Here is a 23,005-nt window from a genome sequence, read left to right as displayed (position 1 = left end):
CAGGAACTACTTCCACTCACTTGTATCAGTTAATTCATTTACTCAACAAATATGTATAAGCACCTGCTATGTGCCAGGTGCTGTTTTAGGCACCAGGAATATAGCAGCAAACAAAACAGGCAAAAATCTATGCCCCCTGAGAGCTTATATCTGGCAGGGGGAGTGAGACCATACAAGAAAATAAATTGGTCTAGATTGAAAAAAATCAATTAAAAATATTTGTTCAGGAATACATATACATGTGGTAAAACCGTAAAGAAAAGTAAGAGAATACTAAACATAAAATTGTTGATTTGACAGTAAGCTGAAGTGAAAGGGACTGTAGATGTATCTGGGGGTCACCCTCAGGCGTCCTCAGGCCAAGAACAGCCCTTTGTGGTTGAACTCAGCTCAAACACATTTCTGTTCTGTATAGCACTTAGCACCTTATCAGCCCAGAAAAAGACTGTGATTGGATTTAGGTAATTGAAAAAAAAACTCCTAGTCAGACAATTTGTGTGTGTAGGAGTTGGACTAATGTCTCTGAATAGTCCAACAGTCCAACCTCTAACCAGGGTGTCCGTATTCATCAGCATGGGCTGTCATAACAAAATATGAGGTAGTTTATATGATGAAGTAGTTAATATGATGAGGTAGTTTAAACAACAGAAATTTATTTTCTGAGTTCTGAAAGGTACAAGTTCCAGGTCAAGATGCTGGCTGATTAGTTTCCTGGTGAGGGCTCTCTTCTTGGTTTGCAGACAGCCACTTTCTTACTGTATTCTCATATGGCTTTTCCTCTGTGGTGAAAAGAGAGAGAGAGAGAGAGAGAGAGCAAATGCAAGCTCTGGCATCTCTCTTTTCATAAGGACACCAATTCTAAAGTACTAGAACTCACACTTATGGCCTCATTTAACCTTAATTACCTTTCTATATAAAGATCCTATCTCCAAATACAGTTATAGTGGAACTTCAATATATGAACTTGGGAGAGGGTGGGCCCAATTCAATTTATAACAATGCCTATGATAATGTATTCTGCTGTGAAACATTCTTCTGCTAACATGCTCAGGAGGGCCCTCTGACCTGGGCACTTTTACCGCTTGTTCTCTGAATCCTTGCTTAAAGTCTGCCAAGTGCTATATGAGGTAGTTGGAATGGAGTTTCCACAAACAAACCAGCTAAAGCTAATATTTTCATCATGTCACTTTCATTCCTCTCTTATGAAAATTCAGCAATCTGCTACTGGACTTTCAAATGAAAACCTGCATTTTTATATATAATTCTACTATAATTTTAGATTTATCTGACCATTATTGTTTGGAATGGTCCTAGCAAAGAATCTGTTTTATCAAATTCATGCCCTTTTAAACATGGCTGTTTATTAGCTATTTTTCTTTGTTTTTATTTTGTATTAGATCACAGCTACTCAGAATTAGAATAATCAAATTTCTGCTTCAAGATACTCATAACAGGCCAGGTGCAGTGGCTCATGCCTATAATCCCAATACTTTGGGAGGTTGAAGCAAGAGGATTGCTTAAGGCTAGCAGTTCAAGACCAGACTAGGCAATATAGTGAGACCTCATCTCTACAAAAAAAATTGAAAAATTAGCCAGGCATGGTAGCACACACCCATAGTCCTGGCTACTTGGGAGGCTGAGGCAGGAGGATGGCTTAAGTACAGAAGTTTGAGGCTGCAGTGAGCTATAGTCACACCACTCCACTCCAGCCTGGGTGACAGAATGAAATTCTATCTTTAAAAAAAAAAAAAAGTTACTCATAATATTACTCCATATATGGCCTCTTTTATATCTTTGTTTGTTGGTTAGTTACCTTTAATAATGTCATCAGCATTCATGAACCTGCTATTCAGAAAAAAAGACAGCCTGCATATGCCTTTTTGGTCCCCTTCCATGGTAACCCTTTGCATCCCCTCACTTAAAGTAACCTTCATCCTGAAGAGGTGCTCATCATTCTCTTTTTTTTTCTTTTTATTAAAATTATTTTTAAGGTTACAAAAATGAATGTCAAATTGTATGTTATCTTCTAGGAATTAGTTTTATTCAGTTAATAGTATATAGCTAAGATGCTTTCATGTTATTTTCTGTTATTGAAGGTTGTTTATTTTAACCACTCTATGAAACTTTATGTGAATATACTACTGTTTATTCACCAGTCTCCAAGACAATGTCAGGAGACTGGTGAATAAACAGTAGTATATTCACTGTTGGAGCTCTTGGGTTGTCTACTTGTTTTGTTAATATGAACAATGGGGCTATGTGTATTGTTTCTGTGGAATTGTTGCCCACAGGGGGTATGAATGTTCAACTTTGTAATACTGACATTGTCTGAATGTTTGTGTTCCCTCAAAATTCATATGTTGAAATCCTAACCCCCAAGGTGATACTGTTGGGAAGTGTCACCTTTAGCAGATGATTAGGTCATGAGGGTGGAGCCCTCACTATTGGGATTAATGCTTTTATAAAGAGACCCAGAGAGTTAGCTATCCCCTTCACCATGTAAGAACACAGCAAGAAGGTGCCATCTAGGACCCAGAAAGCAAGCCCTCACCAGACACCAAATCCACCAGTGACTTGATCTTGGGCTTCCCAGCCTCCAGAACTGTGAGAAAAAAATTTCTGTTGTTTATAAACCACCCAAGCTATGGTATTTTATCTTAGCAGCCCGAATGGACCAAGACAAATATCAAATTGCTTTTCTCATGGTTTTAACATTTTGCATTCCCATCAGCAATGTAAGAGATCCTGTGGAACCACTTTCTCTAAATACTTGATATTGTAAACTTCAAATTTTTTGCCATTTGAAAGAATATAATATGCTATTAACTGTGTTTTTGTATTGTGTTTACTCCATTGCTAATGAAGTTCAATATTATTTCAAATCTTTTTTGGCCGTGTATTTCCTCTTTTATGAAATGCATGGGTGGAATAATATTTGGAAAGAGATAAAATTCGAACCTTTCCACATTTCATATACAAAATCAGCTTCAGGTCAATTGAGAACTTCAATATAAAGAATGAAACTTTATACTCATGTTAGAATATATAAGTAAATATGTTTTAGACCTTAGGGTAGCAGAAGAGTTCCTTAACAAGACACAGAAACTATATCTATAAGACCATGATAAATTTGATTATATTAAAGTTGAGAAACTTTATTCATCAAAATACATATTCAAGATGTGAAAAGAGACAAGTTACAGAATGAAAGAAAATATTTACAATACATACTACCAACAAAATATTAGTATCAAAGTAATATCTACATTAAGAACATCTCTAAATCATTAAGAAAGACATAAAAAAACCTATATAAAAATAAGCCAAACGCATGGAGATGTATTTCTTTTATTTCTCATTATATACCAATCTATTTTTTAAATTAGATATAATAAGGCAAAATGATTAAGAATATGAACTTTGCATTTTAAAAAAGCTACAATTCAAATCCTTGCCCTGGTACTGATTAATTGTGTGATCTTTGGCAAGTTTTCTTAAACTTTCTAGGTTTCAATACTCTCAGCTGTAAAATGTTATTGTGCCATTAACTGATGAATGGATAAACGCAATGTGTTATATCCACACAATAGAATATTATTCAGACATGAAAATGAAGTACTGACAACTGCTACCACATGGATAAACTTTGAAAATATATGCTAAGTTAAAGAAGCCAGGGACAAAAGGCTGCATATTGTATGATTTGATTTACATAAAATATCAAGAACAAGCAAATCCATAGAGACAAAATGTAGATTAGGAGTTGCTATGGTTTGAATGTGTTCCCTCCAAAATTCATGTTGAAACTTAATCCTCACTGTGATGGTATTAAGAGGTTGAGACTTTTGGAAAGTGGTTATGAGGGCTTTGCCCTCCCAAATGGATTAGTGCCTTATAAAGGGGTTGAGGAGAACAAGCTAAGTCCCTTTTTGTTTCTTTTTTTTTTGAGACTGAGTCTTGCTCTGTTGCCCAGGCTGGAGTGCAGTGGCACAATCTCATCTCATGGCAACCTCCATCTCCTGGGTTCAAGCAATTCTCCTGCATTAGCCTCCTGAGTAGCTGGGATTCCAGATGCCTGCCACCATGCCCAGCTAATTTTTGTATTTTTAGTAGAGTCAGGGTTTCACCATGTTGGCCAGGCTGGTCTTGAACTCCTGACCTCAAGTGATCCGCCCACCTCGGCCTCCCAAAGTGCTGGGATTACAGGTGTGAGCCACTGTGCCTGACCGCTTAGTCCCTTTTTTGTTCTTACCTCCCTTCTGCCATGTGAGGATGTAGAAAGCTAGTACCTTGATCTTGAACTTCCCAGCCTCCAGAACTATAAAAAATAAAATTTCTATTATTTATAAATATCCAGTCTTCTGGTATTTGTTATAGCATCACTAATGGACTAAGACAGTGGTTTCCAGGAGCTGTGGAGTGGGAGAATGACTGCTAATAGGTGTAGCGTTTCTGCGGTAATGAAATGTTCTGGGATTAGATAGTGATGATGGTTGCACCAACTTGTGAATATACTAAAACCCACTGAATTGTACTGTTTAAACTGGTAAATTTATAGTGTGGGAATTCTATCTCACTTTAAAAAAAAAAAAGTTATTGTGGGTCAGGCATGTGGCTCATGCCTGTAATCCCAGCACTTTGGGAGGCTGAAGTGGGTGGATCACCTGAGGTCAGGAGTTCAAGACCCAGCCTGGTCATCATGGTGAAACCCTGTCTCTACTAAAAATGTAAAAATTAGCTGGGTGAGGTGGCGGGCGCCTGTAATCCCAGTTACTCGGGAGGCTGAGGAAGGAAAATCATTTGAACTCAGGAGGTGGAGTTTGAAGTGAGTCGAGATCGTGCCATTGAACTCCAGCCCGGGCAACAAGAGTGAAACTCCATCTCCAAAAAAAAAAAAAAGTTATCGTGAGTGTTATATAAGACAACTCGTGTAAATGTCTCAGCATATTGTCTGCCACGTAATAATCATGCAAAAATAACAGGTAGCTTAAAAAATGAGATTCCATTTTCTTTTGTTTTACTTTATAGCTATGAATATCTCTCTCCAGCATATATATTTTTTGGACTCAGATTTCATATAGCATTCTCCTTCAGAAATAGAATCAAAAGAATTATGACAGCTATCCATGTAAATAATAGTTACCATTTATCGAGTGCCTGCTAGATACTAGTCCCAACACCAGATGTTTTCTACGATTTACTTGGTAGATCTGTAGAACAATCCTATGAGTTATCCCTATATTACATTTGAGAAAACTGGGGCTTTTTGGCTCAATATCAAATAACCAGCTGATCTGAGAATAAAACCAAGAACTGTTTTTTGTTTTGTTTTGTTTTTTAGATGGAGTCTCACTCTGTCACCAGGCTGGAGTACAGTGGCACGATCTTGGCTCACTGCAACCTCTACCTCCTGGGTTCAAGCGATTCTCCTGCCTCAGCCTCCCAAGTAGCTGGGACTACAGGTGCGTGCCACCACACCCAGCTAATTTTTGTGTTGTTAGTAAAGACAGGATTTCACTGTGTTGGCCAGGATGTTCTTAATCTCTTGACCTCGTGATCTGCCCGCCTCGGCCTCCCAAAGTTCTGGGATTACAGGCATGAGCCACCGCGCCCGGCCAAAACCAAGAACTTTTAAACTCCCAAAGTCTACTTCTTTCTGTTATATCATATTACACAAAGGCATAAATTGCTGTGGGAAAATGCTGAAGAATGCCAAAGAATGCTATGAAGCAATTGACTCTCATCTAGTAATATGTTCAGACCATTTTAAAATAAATCTCTCTATATAGTTTTTTTTCTTTGAACACTAGAGACTATTTTATAAATAGACAACTGCTATTGCTGCTGGTAGTAGTTTGCTCCTGATTGTCTCCTAATTTCCTTTCATGTACAACACAAAATATGGATTAACTTATAACATAAAAGAACCAAATTAGTCATAAATGTCAATTCTGTTAATATCATTTTAATCAAAGCATTTGAAATTCCCTTATCATAATTTTCCACAGCATCTCTCATAATTAGTAAGAGCTCTGAGCTAGTACTATGGTGTTAGAAAAATTTGTAATCAACTGCATATAACTGAAATATCATCAATAAGAATAGACTGTAAAATCATTGAGTAATGTAGTATTCCAGCAAGTTGGCTTCCACAAACAAACCTACATGGAGGTTTTATTTTTACCCCAGGCTTTTTTTGATCTGCTGGCAACCACAAGACTTTGAGTTAGGGCTGAAGACATCACAAGAAAAGTTTCTTTCATGAGAGGATCCTTTTCATCATTGTATCGAATTCTCTTATCAGTTCTTATCAGAAGTGTGGCACTTGGGGTCAACAAGCTTTCAGAAGCTGCCCCAAAATGAGGCCAAGGAAGTTTGAATGGAAAGCAAAATTTCCCCTTTCAACTTGGGCAAGCTGCATGTCATATATGAGAGCCAGTGTTTCAGGAAGAACAGCTCTATTCCAAGTATATCAGAAAGCTGGCATTCCACATCACCACTGAACCTCTCATGTTAAGGAGAAACTAACCTTTGTTGGTGCAGTTTATGAGGTGGACACTATAATATTTACCTTCCATATGCATCTCATTCATCCAGTACCACTGCTCCTCTCTTACAGCCAGGAAATTGAAGCTGAAATCTGTTAAGCAACTTACCTACACAGCTAGTACGTGGAGGGGTCAAGATTAGAACTGGCCCCCCAAAGTTAGCCTGTTTTCATAACACTATTGCCTCTCAGAGAAATTCATTGGCTAAGCGATGAAGAATATTGTAAACATAAGAATGAACTAATTATTTTATATATGCCCTCTAAAATAAGATTTTAAAGACATGTTCTGAAGAATTATTCTATTCTAAAAGTAAAGATGTTTCTATTTGTACAGTTCTATAATCCTGATTGTTATGGAGAACATTTTTTATTCCTCATTCTTTGTGTTTCCAGGGAAAAACTGCTAGTCTTTTTTCCCACTGTGTACTTATTCTTTCCTGAAGGAGGAGGATGACCATTGGGAGATTGCTGAGAGCACCCTATCCAGTGTGCTGCTGTGGGGAGAGGGCTGCACTGAGAGATTCATGGGCCCTGACTCTCTCCTGCTTTGTTGGACAACTTATTCTCAGATGTGCTAGACTCATGTTGCTCTTCCAATGTCTGTGTGCTAATCAGCCGTCCCCTTCCTAAATTCTTCAGCTTCCAGAGGACCAGTTTAATTCAGTTGTGGGAGTTGTGATATTTGTGGGGTACAAGGCAGATCATTTTCGCCTTAGGCCTAAACCATATTTCTGACACACTTTGCGAAATACCCTCTTGTATAACTTGACAATTTGACATCCATTTGGCTTTGGTCTTAGTGTTTATATTGTATTTGCATCATTTAACTTTATTCTTCTAATAACTCTGGAGTCATTTATTCCTCACTTCTTTCACAACCCACCTCCAGTCTTTCAGCAAAAACATCTTTTCAAAAGTTAACCTGAGTCCATCTTTTCTCTTGGCCTCCCATGCTATCACCCTGGTATAAGCAACCTTCATCCCTGGCCCGGGTTACTGTTAGCACCTCTTGACTTAGATATGTGTTTCTGCATTTCCCTCCCAGAGCAAGAGTGAGCCTTTTGAAATGTTGCTGCTCTGCTCAACACCCTGGAAGCCTCCCCTTTTCGCTAGAGTAAAAGCTAAAGTCATACGGACTGCCCCATTTTCCTCTGTGACTTGTCACTTACTTGCTAACTCCCCTTGCTAACACAACTCCAGCCACACAGGCTTTCTCGGTGTTCCTTGAAAACACTAGTCACATCCATCTCAGGCTCTTGACTATCTTATTCTTCTGCCTGGAACACACTTTCTCTAGGCACCTATTCATTGAACTCTCTCATCTGCAGGTCTTTGCTCAAATTATTGCCCTCTCAATAGGGCTAACCAGGACCATCCTACTCAAAATCACAAACTGTCCCCCACTCCTGTGCTCACTGTCCTCCATAATTTTGTTTTCTGTGACATATTTGTAACATAGATAATTTATTTATTATATGTATTGTTTGTATTATGTCTCTCCAGTTGAAATTTCATAAGCTTTACTGTGTGTTTTGTTCACTGGTGTAGTCCAAGTGCTTGAACATATTTGTTGAATGAATGAACGAATGAATATGAAATTATAGATTTATGTACTTTATCTATTTCCTTCCGTATTTTTGTTGTGTTTTGGTTCCATTTCCTTCCAGCCAATTTTTTTATATTGTGTTCTTTTTTTTATAAAGTCATGCTCAAAACAGCAAGGAGCAGGCAATACACACAAATGTGCAGTTCTGTTCAAGGAGTTACCTCAGAGCTACTGGCTCAGCAGGCACAGTAGTCCCCTTCCCTGTGGTTTCACTTTCTGTGGTTTCAGTTACTGGAGGTCAAATGTGGCACTAAAATATTAAATGGAAAATTCCAGAAATAAGTAATTCATGCGTGAGTTTTAAATTACATGCCATTCTGAGTAGGGTGATGAAGTCTCTCACCATCCCACTCCGTGCTGCCGAGGATGTGAATCATCCCTTTGTCCAGCTGTATAAACTATCTATCCATTATTCACCTAGTAGCCACTTTGGTTATCAGATTGAAAAAATATAGTTTTTAATAGTATATATAGGGTTCAGTGCTATCCAAGATTTCAGGCATACACTGGAGGTCTTGTATCATATCCCCCTTGGGAAAGGGGGGACTACTGCATGTTACTGCAGACAAATGTTTTGTGTGGTATAGAAACGTCTCCAACTTCCCAGCCTATAATGTCTATTTCTTTGCCACTCACTGCCTGACTGTTAAGCCAATGGCATGCATATTAGATTTTTGTTAAGACAGCACCTACTTCGTTTACATACTTCTGCATTGACGGAGTAACACTAGCTTCTGTAACAAAGGGAATCCAAAATAGAGTGGCTTAAGAATCCAGAAGTGTGTTTCTCCACCAACAGCCTTGAGGTGAGTTTTGACGGGAGCTCTGCTGTGTGATGTCATCTATACCCTTGGGCTGGCAGTGGCCCTGTTTTCTGCAAGATATGGCTCCCTAGCTTGCTTTAGCTGTTACCATTCCCACATGTTTCATTAGCGAGAACTCACCTCATGGCCACCCTAATTTGTGCAATGAAACATAGGAAATGCAGTTCCTCACTGGACAGCTAGGTCTCAACTATAATTCCATTACTATGAAAGAAAGGTGAAATAGTATCAAATTGCAGTCTTAGCACAGGTAGGTATTATTTTTGATGGATAACTTTATTATTTAAATTTACATGTAAAAGTCACCTTTTTAAGTTACACAATTCGGTGTTTTTTAGTGTATTCACAATGTTGTGCAACCATCACTATTAATTGCAGAAACTTTTCATCACTACAGAAAGAAATACTGTATCTATTCTCAGTCACTCCCCGTTTCTCTGTCTCCCAAAACCTTCTAAGCCACTAACCCATTTTTTGTTTCTATGAATTTGTCTATTCTGGACATTTTATATAAATGGAGTCATATGATATGTAACCTTTTGTGTCTGGCTTCTTTCACGTAGCATAATGTTTTCAAGGTTCATATATGCCATAGCATGTCCCCCTACTTCATTCTTTTTTATGGCTAAATAATAGTCCATTTTATGGATATATCACATTTTGTTTATCTGTTCATTGACCAATTGATGGTCATTTTGTATTTGAGCTGTTTCCACATTTTGGCTGTTATGAATAATTCAGCTGTGAAAAATTGTGTATACATTTTTGTGTGGATATATGTTTTTATTTCTCTTGGGTATATATCTAAGAGTGAAATTGCTGAGTCATGTGGTAACTCTATGTGTAACTTTTTTGAGGAACTGTCAAACTGCTTTCCAAAGCAGCTGTACCATTTTACATTCCCACCTGTGTTGTATAAGGGTTCCAATTTCTCAACACTTATTATTGTCATTTTTATTCTAGCCTTCTCAATGGGTGTAAAGCAGTATCTCATTGTGGTTTTGAATTGTGTATCTCTGATGACCAATGATGAGCTTTCCTCTTTGCTCTTATTGGCCATTTATACACTCCTTTGGAGAAATTCCTTTTCAAATCCTTTGTCATTTTAAAATTGGGTTGTCTTTTTTATTGTTGAGTTATAATAGTTCTTTATTTATTCTTTATATAGACCCTTATTAGATATATGACTTGCGTTTTCTCCCATTCTGTGAGTTGTCTTTTTGCTTTCTTGATACTATCTTTTGAGTTATCTTCATTTTTTACAGTTGAGGAAAGTGTGGCTGAGATATTAAACAGCTAGTCCAAGATCACCAGGTAGACCATGTTCCCCAGTCTCCCTTGCAGTTAGTTACGGCCATGAGACTGAGTTCCAGACAATACAATGGGAGTAGTGGAGGAGATGGGGGTGTGTGCCACTTCCAAGCCTAGCCGATAACAACCTCCCCTGTGTGATGTTCATGCTCTTTCCTTGTTCCAGGGCACTGGGATGGTTGTGTCCAGGACAACTCAGACACATCAGAATAGTCATTAGCCTGGGTTCTTGAATGACTGTGGAATGGTGGGGGTGTAGAGGGAGAACCACTGGCTGGCATACCTGCCCAGGGCTGGCACACCTGCCCAGGGCTGGCACAGCAGAGAAAACAAACAAACTTCTTGTTCTTTGGGTCACTGAGTCTTTGGGTGTACTTGTTACTTCAGCTTAGCCATCCCTGACTAATACAACCCAGGTTGCATTCTGCTTGAACATTCTCAGTGCTGGAAGTTTCACTACTTTTCAAGGCAGTAAAGGTAACACCTGTTTTTTAATGCTGAGTCAAAATATTTTTTCCATAAATTCTACACATTGTTGTAGTTCTTCCTTTTGGAGTAACAAGAATAAATTCAGTACTCTTCTTTAGAACAAGCCTTCAAATATTTGACCACAGCTTAAGGGCAACCAAGCCTTTCTTTCTTCAGAGTTTGCATATAAGCAGTTACGTCTTATCAACACAAAACAATCACTAAAGCCAGAAGCTACCTCTCTCCTAAAATATGCTACACAATATGGTATTCAGTGTCACTTTTTTATTCTGCTGCTTCTTTTCAGACCAGGTAGAGCAGAGCCATGGAAGAAATACTCCTCAGAGAATTTTGGTTTAGTCCTCTCCCCAGTTTAAACTTGCTGTGCAAACTGACTCAAAGAAATCTGATAAAATGGAGGTACGTGGGGGTCATGGGATCTAAGCTGTCTTTATATTACCACTGCACTCTGGAAGAGAGAAAGGAGAGAAAGAGACTTTGAGCACGGAAGGATGAGCACGTGACCCTCCGGGTGTTGATGTAGAAAATGAAAGCTTTTTAAAGATGTGTGAGGGGAGACCCTGTGGGGTTGAAAAGGCAGCTGGGAAAGCTCTTGAGAGTCATCCTTTCCATGAAGGCATTTAAATGAATGTCCTCGTTCTACTTCTTCCACAATACCCTGTGGGGAGTCCATGTTTCTCAGCAGAACCCTTTTTACCTGGCAGGATTACTTTTCTCCTTTCCATTTGCCAGACACAACTTCTGACCAGGACTTTCCCATGTAGCCTCCACAAATGCAATATACCCCTCTATTAATAAATACGGCTGATCAACATCTGGCTAATTCCATTCTCTCCCAGTTTTAAATACCTCTCAGTGTGATCTAATTCAAACGTGTCCTCTGCCTGGTTTAGTCGCTTAGGGATGTTCTTACCTGCTTGGGTTCTACCATGAAAAGGTTACTAAAGTACAATGATTTGATTTAATTTGATTATAATGATTTCTAAAGATATTATTATTATTATTATTTTGAGACAGAGTCTCACTCCGTTGCCCAGGCTGAAGTGCAACGGTACCATCTCGGCTCACTGCAACCTCTGCCTCTGAGGTTCAAATGATTCTCATGCCTCAGCCTCCCGAGTAGCTGAGATTACAGGTGCACGCCACCATGCCTGGCTAATTTTTGTATTTTTAGTGGAGACGGGATTTCACCATTTTGGCCAGGCTGGTCTCGAACTCATGACCTCAAGTGATCTGCCCACCTCGGCCTCCCAAAGGGCTGGGATCACAGGTGTGAGCCACCATGCCCGGCCAGTTTCTAAAGATATTAAAATACAAACTAATCTTCAGTCTCAAGAGTTTATCCTAATTTGAGAGGAAGCCAAGTTCCACTAAAATGCCTCAGTTCCTAAAAGCAGACATAATTTTTTGCATTGACACAGTGGAGATTTCAGCTGGTGATACAGACTGAACTGTCAATGCAATTCACTTCTGTAAGATTTCCTGTGGAAAAAGAGGTGAGGGAACAAGTGAAACAGCAGAGTGAGCTGTTTTCGTTTCTAGACTGACCGACCTGACCTTGCCCGAAAACGATCAGCTGAATATCTTAAGTTGGAAATATTGAACAAAGCTTATGGCTGTATTGGTGGAGAAGGATAATTGTCTTCCTGCTTATTTAATTCATCTTCCTTCCCCATGAACTCCCTGTGTTCATCCGACTTTGATTTGTTTTTCTTCTGACTAACAGTAACCTCCTTGTCAGGATGCCCCAAAAGGCACATCAACAAGCTGATGGTAGCTAGGGCTTCTCTATTCACCATAATTATCTGGCTCCAAACAAGAACGCAATTTCCTGGGCACTAATGCTATCCATGTTCTGTAATGGTCTCTCCTGCTTCCATTAGTGACAGTAAAAGGCCCTTTGTGACCAGAAAACTTTTATGCATGCACATGCATGCACACACACTTACACACAATATGAAAGTAAAAAAAAAAAAATAGGCTAGAACATATTTCCCAACAAAAGCCTGAGGCTAAGATACTACCATTTCTTTTACTCAAAAGGTTAGTAATTGAAAGCAAAAGGCTATCACTGCCATTGCTCTGTCTGAAGTCATCTTCAAAGATGATAACGACTTCCTTCTGTGAGTAAGGCACCACTCCTCCTTCCCTCTGCCCTGCCTCTGAGGTCTAAAATAATCTATTGGTCTTCATTAGGGGACTAACCAGAGGTCAGAAGGCAGTAGGAGAAGGATGCAGAATTTGTTCCTCCTTCAGAAAATCCTAGCTTGCCTCCAGGTATACCATCCTTTTTCTTGTAAAGCCTAGCCGCAAATGTAGCAAAGCTGTCTTTCACTTGGGAAATGAACTCGCAAGAGCAGTTCTCTCTCCTTTGGAGGATTTTGTTCCCTTTAGTATCCCTAGGTACAGATTGGAATTGGCATCTGGATCCTCCTTCACACTCTTTTTCAACAACCATCTCTCCCAACCTAACCTAGTTTTTATTTTTTAGACCTATGTAGAAAATTACCTTTAACTTACGTTAAACCTACTCTTGCTGTCAAAGGTTTCCCTCAATAGTTGAACCTCCAATATGTACTTTGCAAACTTCCTACTGACTTCTCCCATTTGTGCTCTCAGAAGAAAGTTCCCATTTGTTTTTCAGTATCCAATTTTTTCCTTTCCTGACAAAAAGGAGGGTATACATCTATGCTAAAAAGAAATTAGTGCTATAGCCTAAAATGCTGGGCCTAGAGTCAGTCTCTCAGTTCTAATTGTTATTATTTATATAACATATAACCATGGATAAATCATTTGACTATTGAGGAGCCAATGTTCTTTATTAAAAGGTCAAGATAATGATGCCCAAACTCTAGGGTCAACTGGGCATGTCCAGGGATGAGAGCTGTGAAATAAGATAATGTAGGGCAACCACCTGGCTGGTGGGAAGCACTCGATCAATTTATTAACTCTTAAGGAGGAAAAGAGGAAAAATAGATTCTTGTGTCTGCCCCTAGTTCTCTGTAAGATTCTGAGGTAATCTTTAATGGAATCCTGAAGCTGGAAAAGCACTGGCCTCATCTAATGCAACATTATAATTTACCAGAAAGAAGCTTGTGCCCCTGAGAAGTTAACTTGATTTGAACATCACAAAGCTCCTGCCAGAGACCAGACATGTTCAGGGTTCCTGAGACCATGGCCAGCAGTTCTTTGCCTAATGTTGCCTCTCCCCTAATCAGAAAGTTTTTCTTCACCAGACAGATGTATTTTTCTCTAATCCAACTTACTTTTTCTTTGAACCTAGCACCTTAGCCTTCCAATTCCTTTTAAAATTTAGTTTTTGAAGGAGCTAAGTCATTTATCTTTCTAAACTTTCGGGCCAGGCATGGTGGCTCATGCCTGTAATTCCAGCATTTTGGGAGGCCGAGTCTGGTGGATAGCCTGAGGCCAGGAGTTTGAGACCTGGCCAACATAGCGAAACCCCGTCTCTAGTAAAAATACAAAAAATTAGCTGGGCATTGTGGCAGGCTCCTGTAATTCCAGCTACTCAGGAGGCAGGAGGTTGTAGTGAGCCAAGATTGTGCCACTGCACTCCTGCCTGGGCTACAGAACAAGACTCAAAACAAGCAAACAAACCCGAGAACAAATGAAAAAACAAACTTTCTCTGAAAGATATTAAAAGGAGAAATAATTAAATTTTATGAAAGCTATATGATGGCTTTACCACATCATGTTAACTTTCCCCTTTGTGAGAGTGTCACTCAAGCTCCCATCAAGCACATATATACATTCGACACTTCCTCTTAGCAGGGGTTGGCAAGCTACAGCTCATGGGCTCAATCATCAGGCTTACCCCTAGTTTGTAAATAAAGTTTTATTGGAACACAGCCAGGCTCACTGGTTTGTGTATTGTTGCTGGCTGCTTTCTGGCAACAATGGCAGAGTTGAATATTTGTGACAGAGACTGTTTGGCCTACGAAGTCTAAAATAGTTACTCTCTGGCTCTTTACAGGAAAAGTTTGGGGACTCCCTGCTCTTAGCATCCACTTCACCTTCAAATTTCCTTAATATATATCCTCCAAGAAACTATTTTCCACAAGAGCCTGGGTTTATTTTTGCAGAACATTTTAAAAGCATTTGATTATTTACTTTTGCCTGCATAAAAAATATGGGCAACAATTTGAAAAATATGAGAAAGCACAGAGAGCAACATAGCAATCAGCTGTGATCTTGCCAGGCAGAGCTATGGACTGCAAGTTTTTTAGTCCTGGTTCAAGGATTCAGTCAGCCAAGAAAGGCCAGGCCCATCAACCCTGGGCATCAGAGTTCCCTGAGTCTTCTATAAGCAAGTAGTTTGCGTTGAGTTTCAGAGTAGGGAAGGGAGATAGCTTAACTGTTCTGTATAATACAATGGTGAATTCTTCATCATATTTTTTAAAAATTTAACTTTCCAAGCTTCCGGAAAGGAGGAAGTAGAGGAGAAAGAAAGATGAAATGAAACAGCAACAAAACGGAGAGGTCAAGGGCTTTTAAGGAGAGAGGTGATTGTTTAGCTTTAAAGTTGTATGAGTTGCTGTGATATAAACTTTCAATCATGTCCCCCAAACCTTCAATAAAGTCGACCTCACATCCTAAGACCCTGAGGAAGTAGCATGTTTGGTTACTTTTTGAATGTGGGGGAGATCCATGGCGGGTTTCCCATCATGTGGATCAGGTTCCTCACATGCAGGGCGGTGATGCCCTGGGCAAAACAGTCTAGCGGAAGCAGGGGCTCAAATAAAGAAGCAACCCTGTTAACCTAACACCCTTGGAAATTCAGATTGTTCTTGACAAGGGCACTGAACTTTCCATAAATTGTGGAGTTGGGAGATCTGAGCCCATGTTGTCCAGATTTTAAGGCACAATGAAAGTACACACAGCCCAGAATATGAGTGTGTGTATGTGTGTGTGTGTGTGTGTGTGTGTGTGTATGGCGTTTGTATATGTAAACTAGTTTCTTTTCACCTTCCCCGTTTTCCAAAATAACAAAACAACTAAGTCAAAATTGCAGCTGGTTATTTATTTTTTATTTTTTTTTTATACTTTAAGTTCTGGGGTACAAGTGCAGAATGTGCAGTTTTGTTACATAAGTATACACATGCCATGGTAGTTTGCTGCACCCATCAACCCATCACCTACATTAGGTATTTCTCCTAATGCTATCCCTTCCCTAGCCCCCCACCCCCCAACAGGTCCCTGTGTGTGATGTCCCCCTCCCTGTGTCCATGTGTTCTCATTGTTCAACTCCCACTTATGAGTGACAACATGTGGTGTTTGGTTTTCTGTTTTTGTGTTAGCTTGCTGAGAATCATGGTTTCCAGATTCATCCATGTCCCTGCAAAGGACATGAACTCATCGTTTTTTATGGCTGCATGGTATTTCATGGTGTATATGTGCCACATTTTCTTTATCCAGTCTATCATTGATGGACATTTTGGTTGATTCCAAGTCTTTGCTATTGTGAATAGTGCCGTAATAAACATACTGGTGCATGTGTCTATAGTAGAATGGTTTATAATCCTTTGGGTTTATACTCAGCAATGGAATTGCTAGGTCAAATGGTATTTCTAGTTCTAGATCCTTGAGGAATCACCACACTGTCTTCGACAATGGTTGAACTAATTTACACTCCCACCAACAGTGTAAAAGTGTCCCTATTTCTCCACATCCTCTCCAGCATCTGTTGTTTCCTGACTTTTTAATGATCACTTTTCTAACTGGTGTGAGATGGTATCTCATTGTGGTTTTGATTTGCATTTCTTTAATGACCAGTGATTATGAGCTTTTTTTCATATGTTTGTTGGCTGCACAAATGTCTTTTTTTAAGAAGTGTCTGTTCATCTCCTTTGCTCACTTTTTGATGGGGTTGTTTGTTTTTTCCTTGCAAATTTGTTTAAGTTCTTTGTAGATTCTGGATATTAGCCCTTTGTCAGATGAATAGATTGCAAAAATTTTCTCCCATTCTGTAGGTTGCCTGTTCACTCTGATGGTAGTTTCTTTTGCTGTGCAGAAGCTCTTTAGTTTAATTAGATCCCATTTGTCAATTTTGGCTTTTGTCGCCATTGCTTTGGTTTTTCAGACCTGAAGTCCTTGCCCATGCCTATGTTCTGAATGGTATTGCCTGGGTTTTCTTCTAGGGTTTTTATGGTTTTAGTTCTTACATTTAAGTCTTTAACCCATCTTGAGTTAGTTTTTGTTTAAGGTGTAAGGAAAGGGTCCAGTTTCAGTTTTCTGCATATGGCTAACCAGTTTTCCCATCACCACTTATTAAATAGGGAATCCTTTCCCCATTGCTTGTTTTTGTCAGGTTTGTCAAAGATCATATGGTTGTAGATGTGTGGTGTTATTTCTGAGGCCTCTGTTCTGTTCCATTGGTCTATATATCTGTTTTGGTACAAGTACCATGCTGTTCTGGTTACTGTAGCCTTTTAGTATAGTTTGAAGTCAGGTAGCATGATGCCTCCAGCTTTGTTCTTTTGGCTTAGGATTGTCTTGGTCATGCAGGCTCTTTTTTTGGTTCCATATGAAGTTTAAAGTAGTTTTTTCCAATTCTGTGAAGAAAGTCAATGGTAGCTTGTTGAGTATAGCATTGAATCTATAAATTACTTTGGGCAGTATGGCCATTTTCATGATATTGATTCTTTCTATCCATGATCATAGAATGTTTTTCCATTTATTTGTGTCCTGTCTTATTTCTTTGAGCAATAGTTTGTAGTTCTCCTTGAAGAGGTCCTTTAATCCCTTGTAAGTTGTATTCTTAGGCATTTTCTTCTCTTTGCAACAATTGTGAATGGGAGTTCACTCATGATTTGGCTCTCTATAGCTGATTGTTTCTTAAACTGTGTACAAGAGGATACAAGTTGTTTAGCTGTTTTCCGGAGGACAGGAAGGGGAAGGGATAGACAAGAAAGAGTGATGATGAGTTGCCTTATTCACCCTCCATACTCTGAAAGCCAGTCGTGGAACAGCAGTCTGAAAAAGACTTTTCTTCCTCTAAAAAATCACCACAACACTGCCATCATCCTGTGAACACTTTTGGAGACTTACCATGCTCCTAAGTGCACAATCCACATTTAGCTGTCTTGTTATATACACTACTGGGCACACCACACAACTTACATCATGAATAGGGACAGATGCCTAAATCTACCAATGAAGAAATGTTCCTGAGGAGCACAGCTGAGGGAGAATATCCTCTTTTATAAGCTTCGATTTTTCCTTTTTCCCTTGGTGCCAACACACACAGCACAATGAACATAATTTTATTTTCAATTGACAAAAAACTATATATTTATTATGTACATGTTATTTTGAAATAAGAACATAGTTTCAATACGTGATCCTTTATTTTCAATTTTTTTTCCTGTACTATATTGAACAGGATAATACATGATCCTTTATAGAGTGTTTAAATCTTAACTCTTTGTTCAAATCTGATGAATGTTTGCAGACGTTCCATATTTCTGAAATATCCTAAGTAAAAGTATTTTTTTGTGACTCTTAGAGATTAAGACTGGGCAGAAATCACACATTTTCAGGCCAGTCTTAAATGAAAACAGGGTAGTTGGCCCTTCACAGGATATGATCTGAGAAATATCTGCACCAGTGTTCTCTGTACAAGCTTGTGATTCAGTTCTGTATTTTTGCCAAATGAGATGAATTTCTCTAAGTCGAAGCACCATTCTCTGTCAAAGTCTCCAGGGAAGAAGTAACCCTTTAGGACAAGCCCATCATACCACTTTCCAAATTAAAGCTTGCCAGTGGCCCTCCATCCTCTCAGAGAGAAGCCAGGTCCTTCACCGGTGCACCTGGCTTTCACTGCCCAGCCCCCGCAGCAGCTGGCCCACTTCTGTAGGAACTGTAGAGAACCCACTGAAGGGCACACTTGAAAGTGTTTTCAAGCCAATGCCAGCTTCTGGCACCTGTTCCTCCCTCCCTGACAGCAGGGCCACCTCCTCCAGGAGATTAACTGCATCTCAACAGAGCACAGCAGGGCCCCATGCAGCACTAGTGTGTGTGTCTACTCAGCTGGCTTATGTTTGTTCTTGCTTCCTTAATGAGGTAGCGTAGCAACCCAGCACATCTTACCTCCCGCGCACCACACCCACGACTTTCCTTTCATCCGAGCTCTTAGCAGCCACCTTCCCCTACACATAGCCTGGGCTTGGGCCACAAGGCACCATGTGGGTGCCAGCAGGGGCTCTGCTCTTTCCTGCCTTGGTGTGCTTGTGCCTGTTTTCTTTGCTGGACTGCCCAACCCACCCTCAGATGTCTGTAAAACTCTTACGCAACCTTGAAGACGCTGGCTCAAACACAACTGCTGGCCTTCCTAGGTACAGTTCATGACACCTGCATCTGTGTTTTTCACTAGCATCTTGGGCATACTCTTGCAGCATTTATAGTATTTGAGGTTTCTGTTGGTGGTGTTTATTTTCTTTCTCTTCCTTTAGATGTAGTCAAAGAAGAAGAACCATAGTCATCTTTATACACTCAGAACCTGTTATAGTGCCTAGCGCCTAATAAATAAATACTGGTTGAATCAAGGTAATGTAATAGCTACTAACACTCTAGGGAGAAATACTTTCTTATAGCCTTTGTGAGTGACTAGCTATCATCAGGCTCTTCACTTCAAAATTAAAGTCAGAAAATATCCAACCCAGTATTCTACTAAACTCCCCAATCCTAGGTCCAACCATGCTTATCAGTATCACTCTTGAATGTCTTATAGAGTTTTGCAACAGTGTGCCCCAAACTGAATTCCAGATTTTATCCCTTAATTCTTATCTTTCTGGTTTTCCCCATTTCAGTTAATGGCAACTTCATTCCTTCAGTGGCTGAAGCCAAGTATTTTGGAGTTAGACCCTGATTCTTTCCTTTCTCTTATTTTCACATCCAGGTCTTTAGCAAATCCTGTTGGCTCTTCCTTGATTCCAGCACTGCTCTGCTGGTCCATGCCACCATGCTTGCTTATGTTTACTGCCAACGGCCTCCTAACTTGTTTTCCTGCTTCCTCCTTTGCCTGACTCTCACCCTGCCTCATGGTCTCTTCTCAACACAGCAACTCGAGAGGTCCTTTAACATGATGATTCAGATCATCTCACTTCTGTCCTCAAACCTCACTAATGACCATTTTTTTCCCTGCTCTTCCCCAGCATCTGAACAGTGCCTGGCATATAATAGGCATTCAATATTTGCGGAATGAATAAATGAATGTTTAAGCCTTGGTTTAAAAAACAGATACCAAGAAGTTGCAATTTATTGTATCATTTTTTGGTCACCTAATAGGGTGTGTAATCTGAATGTACTACACTTTTAATATAATAATGTTTTTAATATCACCAGTGTGTTCCAGAAATATCATAGTACTGAAGATAATCTCTTTCTATCTAGCAATAAATTGGCCAGCCACAAAATAACCATTTGGTCCTGGCTGGTGTCAGAGCTCTTAGGGAGTTGGTTTCTTCAGCTTTGAAAGGAGAGAACTGGATTTAAATATTTTGGTAATCTCTTGCAATTCAAAATGTCTATGATTATTTTATTTTATTTTATTTTTTGGGGTAAAATTCAGCTCTTTCCCTTTCTCAAAACATGGACTGAACTTGCTCTTCCTGAATGGCCCTTCTCTGGACCTGGTTTTTAAAACATACAAGTTAATTTTACAGAAGAAACCTGCAGAGACACTGGGAGAATCCAGACCTGGTAGGGTGGGGTAGGAGAGCACCCCCAGAGAGGCAGAACCAGTGTCTTGGACCTAATGGGATTGGGGGAGAGTGTGTATGAGACTGACTGTGAGGACAAACCTCTTCTACTGCAATCTTTGTCCTTTTCTTCTTTTGATATCTGGGCCATGGGGGTTAGTGAAGTGTTCTTGACTTTGGAAAGTAATGTCAAGGAACAAATTTCCAAGTGCAGCTCACTTACACTGTTTGGGAGATTGTATTTGTTCAAAAAGCCATTTTTAACACTGAGGTTATTTGCAATAATTTTTTCAGTGGTATATTTAGATAGGAAGCTAATATAAGATGAAGTCATTGGTGTCAACTCTAATGGAGTTTTGAGTAATTGGGTGGAAAGGTTGCTCACCTAGCCTTCAGGTGGAAAATTATAAAAACAAATCAAATATGTAAATTATAAAAACTTCACCTTTCAGTATTTTAAAGTTAAATTGAATCCTATTTAAAAAATATTTATAGTATAGGTTTCAGATGCAACACTTCAAAACCTGCAATTATTTGTGTATGACTTTTAAATTCTTCATTTAAAAATGAAAAAATTGCCTGCTTATGTAACTTTAAACTCTAATAATTTCAGTTCTCGCTCATAATCAGAAGATAGCAAATGGCATACAAAAGCAAGGCAGTTCGGATTTCCCAGCTTCAGCCCAGCGACTAACCCTCATCAAGCATTGTTCAGAACAATTTTCCAACTCATTGACATTTTCCAGTTTCTGCTGAGTGATTTTGCAAATTGCTTTCATCATCTTTGCTCCAAGCTCTTCCAAACAATGTGCCATCAGTGAGTAAATAAACATTTTCTGCTTGCTTATATCATGCCCAAATCCAAAGTTACTAAAACTTGAATGTGACTAGAGCTTGTAAATATCAGATCTAAACAATCATTTATAGAATTGTCTTTAATTACTAACATAATAAATAATAATAGTTGTAAAAAATTCAAGAATCACAGAAATGTACAGTGTAAGTAGCAAAGTTCTTCCTGTCTACCCTCCCATCATCCCCAGGCTCACACCTGGAGGTAGCTGGAGTTATCAATTGGGTTTCATTCCAAAAATCTTCTCTACTCACAAACACACATAATTGTATACACATAGTACACACAGGTATGAATTTCTCCTTCTCTCTCTCCCTCCCTCCCTCCATTCCTTCCCATGCCTTCCTCCCTCCATCCCTCCCTCCCTCCCTCACTCCATCCCTCCTTCCTTCCCTCCCTTCTTTCCTTCCAAAAATGGGATCTCCTCTAGTTATGTCATCAAATCCTTTTTCTACCCAACAAGCATCATAGTGATCCTTCCACAATAGCACATACAAGTTTGCCCCATTTTAAAAACTGCTTTTTGGTATTCTGAATCTCAAATGTGCTATGATTTATTAACTATTCTCCTATTGTTTGGCATTTAGGTTGCTACCAGTTTTTCAAGGTCATCAATGTCACAAATGTGGGAATAAGGGATGAATAAAATAGGGTTAACGTAAAGGAGCAAGAAGGGAGTTGATCTGTACCATTAGATAATCTGAGAACTCAATGTCAAAACACAGTCAGAATTATGTTTCATCAGGCCTTTGATAACTGAGAGCTGACCTCAGGCTACCACACCTCAGATACGATGGTGGCAGGCCACTTGCTGGCTGAAAGTAGCTGCCTTGTGAGTGTCCAGAAGCTACAACCTAGGCAAGTGGATGAAAGAGACTATGGCACCTCCAAACTCATAATCTCCGGCAGAACATATGAAAGACTTGACTTCTGAGCTTATATGTGGGAGGGCTCCTGGGCCAGTCTGCACCTGGACACATCCTTCAATGTTCTGTTAAGAATCCTGATGCGGCCGGGCGCGGTGGCTCACGCTTGCAATCCCAGCACTTTGGGAGGCCGAGGCGAGCGGATCATGAGGTCAGGAGATCGAGACCACAGTGAAACCCCGTCTCTACTAAAAATACAAAAAAAAATTAGCCGGGCGTGGTGGCGGGCGCCTGTAGTCCCAGCTACTCGGAGAGGCTGAGGCAGGAGAATGGCGTGAACCCGGGAGGCGGAGCTTGCAGTGAGCCGAGATTGCGCCACTGCACTCCAGCCTGGGCGACAGAGCGAGACTCCGTCTCAAAAAAAAAAAAAAAAAAAAAGAATCCTGATGCCATTGGGTTTCTGGAAAGGCCTGAGGTCTCAGACCACCCAGGGGCTCACCTAGAATCTTGAGGTCAGTTCATTCCACCCTGTTTCTCATCCTTGTCAGCCAGACATAGTCCCAAATGCAAGCCCCTCTGCCCACTGAACCTCCATGTCCTGCCTCTCATTTAATCCTTCCATGGCTGTCTTCCCACCCAGGCTTTCCATTGGTCCTTCAGAGTCCTCTACACACTCCTCCTGATCACAGAGCAATTCCTTTGACTTCCTCATTCTATACCTGCATCTGACTATCTGAAGAAAACATCATTAATTTTGTAGTCTTTTCAAGGATCGTGTGGAGTCTGCTGA

This window comes from Symphalangus syndactylus, chromosome 2 (genome assembly GCF_028878055.3).
Source record: "Symphalangus syndactylus isolate Jambi chromosome 2, NHGRI_mSymSyn1-v2.1_pri, whole genome shotgun sequence".
NCBI lineage: Eukaryota > Metazoa > Chordata > Mammalia > Primates > Hylobatidae > Symphalangus > Symphalangus syndactylus.
The sequence above is the reverse complement of the archived record's forward strand: the minus strand, read 5'-3'. Positions refer to the sequence as shown.